Source organism: Carassius auratus, unplaced genomic scaffold (genome assembly GCF_003368295.1).
Source record: "Carassius auratus strain Wakin unplaced genomic scaffold, ASM336829v1 scaf_tig00012911, whole genome shotgun sequence".
In the NCBI taxonomy this organism is placed as follows: Eukaryota; Metazoa; Chordata; class Actinopteri; order Cypriniformes; family Cyprinidae; genus Carassius; species Carassius auratus.
In genome coordinates, this window is record NW_020524344.1 from 1 (window position 1) to 12413 (window position 12413).

The following is a 12413-nucleotide window of genomic DNA, read 5'->3' on the forward strand; positions in this document are numbered from 1 at the left end:
CATGCTTTGGTGTCCATGACCTACAGTAAGTAGTTATATCCTTGCATTTCCTGCCAGGATCTATTACCTGTGCTCAGGATCCTATTTCTCTGCCTGGTGTATCTTCAAAGCTGAAGAGAGGAGATCTAAATACATACACACAGTAATTTAAACACATAAACACACACACATAGTGCAGTCAACCATGACTCTCTTTTCAGCTGGATTTATGAGTTAATCAATGTTCAACCGACCGTAGCACACAACTGCAGGAGTGTGTGTGTGTTTTCTGAGAGCATCAGCAATAGTGTGTTCGCGCTGTCTAGGATAGAGGAGTATGTTTAAGTGATGTGTGTGTAGCATGTGCTTTTAATTAGAGACATCTTGCAGGTGCATGAGAGCCATTATTAAGTGCATTCCAGTGTACTCAAGTGTGTGTGGCAACTCATCTAATCAGAAATCTGCTTTCAATATCTCACAGACTGATGCTATCAGACATTTAATAACAATGCCAGCCTATGTGGAGAGGGACACATGTGTGTGGGTCTTGCAGAAAGTGGAAGCTGGTGAAGAGGCTATTTTCCAAACCCTAGAGAGTCAACCTGCGGTCTGCTGTCATTTTAAGGCAGATTACAGAACTTTTGACTGTTTTGAAATAATCTTTTGACTGTTTTGAAATAATCTTATATAGGACAACAACTCCATTAACAGGCCCCTAAGGAGAGACATATAAAAGAAATTTGATTTGCTTGTTTCCTTAAAATAAAGTTAATTCCACTAGTCTGACAATATCATGTTACTCATCTTTAATAAAATCAAAAATAGTCCATTTTACATTTCTTAATTTGAAATAAGATGGAACTATTTTCTGTTGGTTACAGACTGTTAGATGCCATTAAGAGTATTGTTTATTCATAAATTGATTGTTTAAAATTCACATTTCAATGTCAGAGGTTTAATTCCCATGGAATGCATGAATTTATCAAATGTATACCTTAATTGCAATTTAAGTCACTTTGGATAAAAGCATCTGCCAAATGCATAAATGTAAACTCTGTCTCCATCTTGAATTAAACTGCTTTAACATTTCCTGGCTAGGTAGGCAGCTGACTAGAGTTTGGAACAGAGCCAGCAGGTGTTTCTCTGTACATTTCATTATGATACTCTTTTAGATTTTTAATGCCTTTAGGTTTCTCTTTGTCAGTTACCAGATACATGACTGGAAACATGCAATCTATGATCTCTGTTGATGATGAAGAACTTCCAAAAGACTTCCATGATTAAAAACCAATGCAAATAGATACATAAAGAAGGGCAAATGTATTATGATGTATATGACAAGCAAAATAATTGGTTACTTCACAGACAAACACGCACCCAATAACATAACTGGCCTGAAGTCACATGACATCGCTTGACTTTGTAGTCCTTGTAGTTCTGGCATTGTGATTCCTCTTCTCTGGGTTTCCATTACTGTTTGCTCTCCTTCAGAGTCCAGGAGAAACAAAAGATGAAATGGCATCTTCAAGAAAAAGAGTCCAACGGTCCTCAAGACAGATTCTGTCTTACTCTGTCTCTAATTGTGTTTTTTATTTATTTTTTTAGAAAATGGCGGGTATAATTACCTCAGTTCACTGCTCCATGTAACATTTTACATATTGTGTAAAAATTCACTGTACAAAAAGGAAGAAACAAAACAAAAAGACAAAAAAGACCAGGAATCCAGCATGTTCTGCAGTTCTCAATGTTTCGTTTCTCTGATAAAACTCACAGAGCTACACAGAAATTCATGTGGCTTGGGCCATGAAACTCATCTGACCAAAGTTTTCTCTCTCTCAGACTCCGTAAAGTCTGAATTCGGGGCTGAGGTAATACTGAGGGTAAGGCCTCAGCTCACTCGACAGAGATACAAAGTCAAAAACACAAAAGATTTCAGAGCATACAACAGAAAAATCTTGTGTTTTCTATTCATACATTTTGGTCAAAGTAATCCATCAAAGCAAATGGTGTACTGCTAATCTTACAAAGCGAATTATGATACGAGGGCCCCGCCCACATATAGTGATGTCACACACAAGTGTTTATTCATGGAAAAAGTATAAACTGATGGAGACAGACAGTGTTGTTATTTGGGGTAATATGGCCCTCTCTATAATTTGGTTATCTTTTATTTTCCCATTTTTATATGCTAAAATAGGTTCAATTCATCTTTCTATGAAACAGTGTTGTACTACTTGAAGCATGAACTCAGACTTGAATGAGCTGGTCTTGAATAAGTCAAAGAAATATGCTCTTTGGACTTGAACTTTAGACAGACTTCAGTCTGAGTCTGATCTTGTCCAGATCTGAGTACTACAACACTGCTATGTATGTTATGAAGATAATGTGAATTTGATGGGCTACAAGAAGTTATAATAGTTTGAACCAATCAGTAATCACTGAGAGAAGCAATTCTTTAGTAAACGTTCTAATATGAAGTTTTTCGTCCAAATCTTTCCTTCTGACCAGTTGACCTGTCCAAATATACTGTACTCCTACAGCATTTACACTGATGCACCTCTTGTGATCTTGTTCGCCAGTAATCACAGCACTTTGTTTCGAATCTGGTGTCGACCATTACTCCAAGGAATTGTTGGGTTCTTTGTCTTATATGGAGTGAACAACTGTCCCATTTCCCAAATGAAATGCTGTCGTTATATCAAACTTACAATCTGCTGAAAGGGGAACCTGCTAAAGAGTGGCTAGGTCTGAACAGATTCAGGGATGGTAGTCTTCAGGATGGCCATGGTTCTTTCTTCCATCTGATAAAAGTGCAAATAAAGTTTGGTAAGCCGCACTCATAGTCAGTCTGCAAGAACCAGAGCTACAGGGAAAAGAACATCTCTGGTCTACACATTTGTGTGATTGTGAGTGATAAATAGAGAGAAGGAAGAGGTGTTTCTAGCTGGAATGGCTGCTTTTCTCATAGTCAGTGAGGTCCATTTTAGCTTGTCCTCATGCAAGCAGTTCCAGACAAATGAGGAAAAGGATGACAAGCAGGTGAGAAAAGAAACAGAGAGAGAGATACAGAGAGCTGCTGTGATTGGCCAGGTTGCGCTCTGCAGTCCACATGAGGTTTCAGCCGCTCATGTTTCAACAATTTCCCGCTTCTCTCATCCTTGGTCCTCCCTGCTCACTGGCCTGCCGGTGTCCGTTCGCTCCCTCCCTTCCCAAGCAGGTGGCTGAAGTCCGCCAGGGTCGATGAGCCCCGGGACCCGTGGAGCACAGAACGAGTCAGTCCTGCAGGATGCTGTGGGGTTGGGGTGTAGTGGTGGCCCGTTGGGGGTATGCCATGACTGCTGAAGATGTAGCCTTCATGGGTCCAGCGAAGAGGCTCTCCGCTGTACTCTATCTGGGTACTGGGGGGCCGACACCACTCTCCGCCGGTCAGGGGAGTCTTGAGGAGTCATGGGGTAGTTGTATTCACCTGCCGACTTGCGAAGAAGAGTGCCTGAGCGTATTCCACGATCCCGGTACTTGGACAGAGAGACATAGCGTTGGCGGTCGATCCCGGTCTCAATGGCTTCCTCGTGACGTCGACCGGTTCCTTGCAAGAGTTTAGAGCTGAGAAACAATGTGGACGGTGGAGGTGGACACTGGGTACCGACCGAGCTCAAGTAGGTCTGACTCTGGTCCCAGCTGGATCCGGAATCGGACAGCCGTAGCCCACGTTTCTGCTGCAGAGGAGTTTGCTCGGGTGTGGGAAGTAGACCTGGATCCAAGTCGCCTGCTTTGACCCAACCATTGGGCATGACGAAGAGTGTCTCTCCCTGTGAGCGTGGCCGATCTGTGCCGCTGTGCCGGGATACGCTCATCACAGAGCCACTTCTGCTTTGTCCCATCATGCAACGCTCCTTCTCGCTCTTCCGCTGACTACTGGACGAAGGAGTGTTGGTGTGCGAACGGTGTCGGTGTTTTTGGCCCATTATCCAGCACACTGCCAGGCCTGAGAGCGCTGCCCCGGTGGAGAATGCAGAGACTGCAGCAACAACCAACAGGTTCAAGGTAACAAGACTTTCAGGCTCATCCATAAAACTCTCATGCAACAGACCTGTGAGAAAGAGAGAAAAATATGATACAATACAAAAACAGCAACATGTTTCAGGGTCTTGAAGGCCAAAACTCAGTTTTAGGACTACTACAAAACACTGTAATGATTACAACTATTGACATGATTAAGCTCGGGAAGACTAATCATTTAAAAATTGACAATCAAATGGCTCACAAATGCATCAAAGAAGCTCCTCATGACTTATGAAGCGGTGTGCAATTGATCTATTGAGTTTCTGTACATTACAGCCCCAGCAATTGATCAGAAAACAAGAGACTGTTGACTACAGTCTCCCCTAATTCAGTAAACTAGTGTGTTTCAGTAGACAGGCCGTGGCCTTCAAGAGATTGCACTTAAAACTCCTGCCTCAAGAACCGTAAACATGCAAACACCACTGTCATCACTGACCATAAAGGCTGATTTATACTTCTGCGTGGAACCTACGCCGTAGCCTACGCATAGACGCACATCCTAAACCGCAGCCTACGCCGTAACCTGACGTACACCTCTACAAAAATCTAGTGCTGTGATTGGTCTGCAAGAACCCCTCCTTCCATATGTACTTGTGTTTTGTGTGTATTTATGTGCACTTTAATATATTTTAATGTTACACCTTTTTATATAAAATAAAACAAGGCAAAGAACAAGGGTCTTATTTATTATACTACACAGCATTATACATAACTAGTTGTCCGTGACAACAATGTTGATCTGCCGTGATTCAAGTCTCAAAAAAATTTTATGATTTGATATTTATTTGCCCCTGTCGCGGCTATAAAACTTTTGTGACGAGCCGCTTCTTCTTCTGCTTTTGTCGTGGTCCTGCAGGTTAGACCAGCAACATGCCCATGGACACTGCAGACTAGTGGCTTGCATGTGTACTGCACCATGACATGGACAACAACGCAGAAGTATAAATGAAAACTGATGCATAGCCTACGGCGTGAAGGCTACAGCGTGGGTCCGATGTACTGTAGAAGTATAAATAGGCCTTAAGTAACCTGTACAATTGAGCTTTATACTGTAAATAAGAGTAGATGTAAGAAATATTCTAACTAAAGGGGTCTAAAGAGATCATTCTGCACATTCAAAGAACGCAGCAGTTTTTGAAGTTGATGACTCATGCTTTTCATACTCTGCTTTCTAATCGTTTCTAGTGGAATTGGCGTGTGTGTAATCCTGGCCTTTCTCTTTCTCTCGTTTAATAACAGCATTTCTTGTACTCTTTCTTCTGCTGTTCCCTGTGAGATGTCCTTGGTTTTAACCTCTATGTTCTCAGTCTACTTCTTTTACTCTATTATCTCCCCGCTTGGCTTTCTTCTCGCTGACTATGTCTCCAATGCCGTTTATGTGTGGGCTGTTAGCCGTCTCAGAAATGAGAAGCTGTCAGACTCTGCGTCTACTTCAGTATCCAAATTAGTAAATATCTTGACAGTAAGAGGACTTTTAAAAGACCAGTTCACCCGAATGTGGATCCAAAACAGTTAGACTTCATTAAAGGTACGATTTTTTAAAAGAAATTAATACTTTTTTATATAGCAATGATGCATTAAATTGATCAAAAGTGACAGTAAAGACATAAATAATAAATTTGTATAATAAAAAAATATAATATTTTGAACTTATATTAACATTCATCGAAGAATCCCCAAGAAAAAAAATCTATTATGGTTTCCACAAAAATGTTAATCAGCACAACTGTATAAACTGTAATAATAATTCACAATTTGGCTGTATTTTTGATCAAATAAATTCAGCCTTGGTGAGCATAAGTACATAAAACGTAAAAAATTTATGTAGCAAATTTATATATTTCAGGAATCCATGAGAAAGCAACTCGCTGCACTTGGCTGGATAACTTAAATAGCTTTCTAATGTAATCCGAAATTTAACATTAACACAAACTCTGGCTATGGCCAATTTAAATGTACTTGGCTGCTTCTGTCAAACTCCAGCAGCATCAAACAGAGTGATTTCAAACAAGCTCTGAACAAACTTCTCTCTCTCTCTCTCTCTCTCTCTCTCTATCCTGATCTTTTTTGGCATTCAGTGTTTCACTCGTCTCAGGCTCTTTAAAATATGACTGAACTTCTGTGTGATGGATGGAGAGAGCGAGGACAGAAGAAGACAGGCGTTTGATGTAGATGAGAGGACGGCTGACCGGCAGACTGGAGCTGTTTCAGCAGGAGTGCTGAGTTTAATGAGCCTGCGACTCGGGTTCATATATCCCAAACCCAAATCATATCAGATTGGCCAGACGACAGCCATTTTACAGATGCATCTCTATGGGCTCATTATATTATATATGTGCCTATACATTTCTTTTCAAGGATCTCTTTAATTAGTTCCCATTTACCTCTAGATATAGGGGTTACTTTTGTTCTAAATGTTAATTCTGTCCCTCCCTTTCCTCTGTCTGTAAATACATACTTCAGCCAACAGCTTTATGTTGAATGTTCATTTAAAGCAAGTAAACACTCTTACTGCATGTGAGGACTTAACACACTGCACAGTGATTCTGAGTTTCAGAAGTCTGACTCTCTGGCTATATTCATACAACCATATTCACCATAACACTGTGACTAGTGAACTGTATTGTACATATAATGCAGACGTGAGAGGTTTGAATATTGTATGCACAGTCAATTCTCTTTGATAATTCACAATCGCTTTAGTTATTCCTGCTGCAAAGACCAACATTTCCAGTCTGGTTTGTGCTGGTTTATGCTGGTTTAGTGCTGGGCTGGTGGAGTTTGCTGAATAAGGTGGTTAAAGTAAACTAAAACTGTTTCTGTTAATTCATATAAATATTTGCTGAAAAAGGCAAATCAGCAATGAAAAAAATAAAAAAATAAAATTAAAATAGGGTAAAAAATGAACAAAAATATCATAATTATAATAATACAAATTACAAAAGTGTAAAACTAAATTACTAAACTACTAAAAAAAGATACAAATAAAAGCTTATTCAAAATATGAATAAATACTACTAAATATTACTAAAATGATGCTAGCACACCAGCCTGGCCAGCACCACCACTCTCATTTCTTTTAGCAATATTTAATAACATAAAATATAATATTATATTGATATATTTTAAAATACAAACATTCTATTATAATATATTTTAAATGGAATATTTGTTCTTTTGTTTTTACAAAACCCACAAGACAAAATGAACTAATGAAAAAAACACAAATAGTATATATAGTATAATGTAAATTTGTATAAACTTGTGTAATAACACTATGAATGTATGAGACGTTATGTCACACGTTATGGCTAGTTTTGAATCAACAAGGTTTTGAATCACAAGACGAATTTTGCAGAATTTTGTCGAGTTGTGACATTTATATGCTTGCGTTTTTTTACAATTAAGTATTTCCCCGGTAGCCCCACTATTGCAGAAAACAAGCAGCTCAGTCATAATTACAGCAGAAATAACAGTCACTTTTGGAAATAGCTGTTAGACAGCAGGGGGCCTTGAGTCAAAAGGGGTAGAACCACTGTTTTTTACGCTAATGGAGAAAGTTGTTGACCTCAACTCCATTCAAACAGCACATATCAATCCAAATGTGCTCTCAAAACTCAGTTGTGTCTCCTAAAAGCTTCAGAAAGTAATAAAAAAGTGTCCCTCATTCTTTTCCTTAAACTGTGCGAAGACCCAACCCAAACAAGGCTTCTGTTTCCCATATTTATCTTCATTGTAACAGATTCCTTGAGTGTACAAACTTACTAAGCCATTGAACTTGATTTTTATTTCATTCTGTGCCCTCTCACTTGCTCTCTTATGTAACTCCGCTGAATCTATACGGCTGCAGTGATATATAACTTCTTCTGTCTGAATCTGTTATGCTCAAGAGCTCTTGAAGATGAGACTCGAGAACCTCACTGCTGTTCCACATTCTGCTAAACCTGAACTTTGGAACAAATGTAAGCGTTTTGAGCCATGAAAACTGGAGAGATTGACAGAGAGTGTTTCATATGCTGCCAGATTCGCAAAATGCCATTAAGAGCGGAAAGCGAATCTAAGCTTCTGATTGTTTGGAAATATTAACCATCTTTGTCTTTTTAACAAAGTAAACACTGTTGCCATCTTGTACCCAGACACCTCATACTTTAAAGAAATCAATTAATTTCTAAAAAGAAAAGATTCAAGGCTCTGTTCCTCTTTCATTATCATCCTCCATCTCTCCCGAAGCAACCTGACTTTCTCGTGACTTTGACTGCTCGAGTAAAACTTTTGAATCAGATCAGAATGGATCTTTTCTGTACTGTTGAAGAGTTGCTAGAGAATTCTCTTGAGGAAAGACAGAGATGCTGAAGATAGACCAGGAAGCTAAAGGTCACATCCCAACAGGTTCACAAACTCACCGTCGCAGTCTCCGAGATGTGAGGTGTTTCCATATTCAACATCCTGCACGAAAGGTAATCTGCAGGAGAAAACAGGAGAAAAACGGATTTGAACATAAACCGCAAATTCACAGATTAGATACACGACACACATTTTATGCAAGTAAGCGACTGCAAATGCTTCTAGTTATGCGAACTCAATTTCATGCGTCATTGCTTTTAGAAATGTGTCCGAACACAATTCAAAACACATTCGATGTCAGTTTTCTTTTTCAGGTCAATGACTGTCATGGCAGACAAAAAATGTAACTGTCATGTTTACCAAGCTACCTGAATAATAATACATCTGGTTTAAAGGTAAACAGTTTATTTTTGTTTATATTAAATTACTTTTTTTTTTTAAATATGCAAATGTAGAACTGTATAACTTTTATAATTGTAACATTTTGTTTTGTGAAAATGTTGTTTGAATGTTCTATGAATGTTATTTCTGAACAATGCAAACTTGAACGAATGAAAAGTAATGTTTTTGTGTCTAACTTTTTGAGAACATTACTAAAGTCAATATAACTTTGAATGAACTTTATATTAATGTTACCAGAAGAACTTGCTGAATGTTTAAGAAACCTGTGTAAAAGCATTTGCATTTTGGTTGACAGTAGTGGCTCAGAAATGTAACTCTTCACCTTTAATGGCCAGAATTTGAGGGTGACTCGATTGCCCGTTTCCGTTGAGTTATGAAGGCATGCTCAGTGTGCACAACGGGGCAGATATATTCATATTTGTGTAGAGTATGTTTCTGATTTCTAACTTACCTGGTGCCTGGCCTCAGGAGTGAGCAGGTACTTCCTCTGGTCCAGCCGCAGTATGGATCTCTGGACGCAATGCAATTTCTACACACACACACACACACACACAATGTTTGTCAATGTTACTACAGAGGTCAGTATGGACCTCCTCAATAATGAATACAGGAAACAAAACTGGAGAACAGAAATCATGATTTATAGAGATTTACAAAGACTGAGAGAGAGAGAGAGAGAGAGAGAGAGAGAGAGAGAGAGAGAGAGACATGAGTCAGACATTCAGCTGCAGACTCATACTTTCTCATATCTGTTTCTCCAGCACTTCAAGGTCACTTCTCTAAAGACAGAACACACACACACACACATACACTCGTGTGTGTGTGTGTAATGTTCATTTTGTAAAATAATATATAAAATAAACAGTCTATTAAATTGAATAGCACAATAAAAATAAATGATTATACCTAAATTTGGCGATGCTTTTACTGCATTTAAAAATAAAAGTAGCTAGATTTACATTCTGAACAGCAACAAATGTAATTAACTTTAATTAATTATTTGTTATTATTTTATTTTAGCCTTATACATAATTATCATTACACAATAATGATTTGTCATTTAAATTTATACTATTTAACAATGCATTTACATTTAGTACTGTATTCTTTGTTCAGCATCTATTTATATGAGCTTGTGCAAGGAAGAAAAGGAGGTTTAAAATCTGTGAACAGTGTAAAAATGATTTACTGGAGTTGCAAATAATACAGAGATTATTGCAGAATATTTGACAAGAAAATACTATTTCAGTTTTTCTACTTCAAAGTGTCATGGTAAAATCAATGTGTTACAATTTTTTTAATTATTAGTACAATTTACTAGTACAATTTAATTGTTTCTATACCATTTTTCATCCAGTGTAGCAATTTCTGGGTGAACAAATTCTTTTTTTTTTGGTTTACCACCCATGGCAGCACGGGCTGCTGGTGCAAGTGATTTGAGCGACACATGGTGCTGCAGACGTACAGTACATAGTGGATTGCCGCAGATGGTATGACTGCACTGTACCGCATCACACAAGACGAGAGAAAACGTCAGCAGACTCAATCAAAGCCTCTACCATTAATCACGGCTGAACTGCACCAGAACTTTACTGCTTCACAGGAAGAGACCGCTCCAAATGTGCCGTACGGAAGCCAGGCCAGAAGGAGTGTGTATGTGTGTGTCTGAAGGAAACTGTAAAAGCTGGGTCACAGTAATTGCAAAGCCGCTGATGAAGCAGTGTGCATTTGGGTGGCACAATTTACTTTAAGATGGAAAAATGGGAATGTGTGTGAATGAGAGTGAGTTTAATCAGTGTGCAGACTGAAGGTGTGTATGTGTTTGTGTGTGTGATCTTACTTCATGCATCTGGAGTGCAGTTGGCAGCGTGCGACAGACACTCTCACCACGCAGGAGTGGAAGGCCAGCAGGAGCGTGTGACTGGGTTTGTCCAGGGTCAGAGAGAGAGGCTGTCTCGCCAGCACAGAGTCATCACCGCACCTACACACACACACACACACACTGAATTCATCAATACAAGCCCACATGCACTTTTACAACTTAACATTTCCTAGAACACGAATACGCACACTCATTAAAACCTCAACTTCACATCAGTGTGAGTCATGAGCACATTAACACACAGTATGAGCACCCACACTGCAGCAGGGCACAGACATACGAAAACATTTCACATGTGAGAAGGTTAGCCAATCACTACAGAGGTTATCTACATATAGAACTTACATACTGTATATGCCATTTACATGTAGTTTTAAAGATACAGTAGCAAAAAGGGGTCAGGAATTAAAAATGAATGAGTAAAACAAAGAAACCTAAAGACATTTTCCAAAAGACTAATAGTTTGGAAAGTGAAACTGGGGACAGGTAAAACGTTCACTATAATGAATTAAAACAATAAAGGAAGGAAGAAAGAAAACAATTATACTTGAGCCAAAGCTATTCAATTATTCAAAATTCACTATTTATACACTTAATTGTGATATTGTGATGAAGAAAATTAACCAATATAAATTCCATCTTAAAAATGGGTATACAATCAAGAAAATTTGATTTAGATCATTTGAACTATTTTTTATATAATTTTACTAGATTATGTTTAGATAATAGGCTTTTTATTAACATTTACTTGAAATACTTTTGAACATTTCATTTTACACATAGGCTGCATTTATTTAAAAAAATACAGTAAAAACAGTAATATTGTGATATATCATTAGAATGTAATGTAACTGTTTTCTCTCTGAATGTATTTAAAAATGTAATTTTAAAATGCTGAATTTTCAACATCATTACTCCAGTCTTCAGTGTCACAAGACCTGTTAGAAATCATTCTAATGTGCACATTTGCTGTTCAAGAAACATTTGAAATATAATTTTTGTTTAACAGTGTAAATATCATTACTTTAAATCAACTTAATGCATTTTTGCTGAATAAAAGTATAATTTACCATACCGACCCAAAATGCCTAAATGGTAAATTTATGGACCAACACAGAATGCATTACCTATTAAATTTACATGAATTATAATTTTGTAAATTCCACTTCCTGTCATTTAACTTTAACTTCCTGTGGGGTGTGGCCAATTCAATTTCCAACTTGTGAAGGCAAATTCTTAAACTTTCTCTTTTTCTTCAGTAAGCTCCTGTTTTTTGGGCTGTTTGCCACTTTTTTATAGTCACGGACAGACTATAAAAAAGTGGCAAACAGCCCAAAAAAATACAGACTAAAAGAGATTCAGTCAGAGTTGGTCTTTTTCCAACACACATTAACTGTCAAGCTGCTAATAAGGCATTAAATTACTGCAACATCTCTGATTAAATTGCGACACCAGCGTCTCAGAGAAACTCCCCAACAGATATCAGACATGTAATCTAAACACTGATAAATAGCTGGAAGACAAGTGAGACATATTACAGGAAGTTGTGTGAGAGTTTGGGATGCCATCCAGAGAACACCTGAGGCAAGCCAGAAGGTCAAGCAGACACAGTGATCTCTTTGTTTCAGGTGTGTGTGTGTGTGTGTTTCCCAGCGAGTGTGGCGTCCTGCTGAGAACATTATCTCAACCGCCACACAACTCGCCTCCATCTCCCAGCATGCATCTCTCTGAACCTTACTGTTCT

At 38.3% G+C, this 12413-nt stretch overlaps 1 pseudogene; it reads right to left on the reverse strand.

Moving 5' to 3' along the window:
• Window positions 1-2800: 2800 nt before the first annotated feature.
• The window catches only part of LOC113073813 (semaphorin-6B-like), a 40996-nt pseudogene continuing 31383 nt past the window's right edge, over window positions 2801-12413 (reverse strand).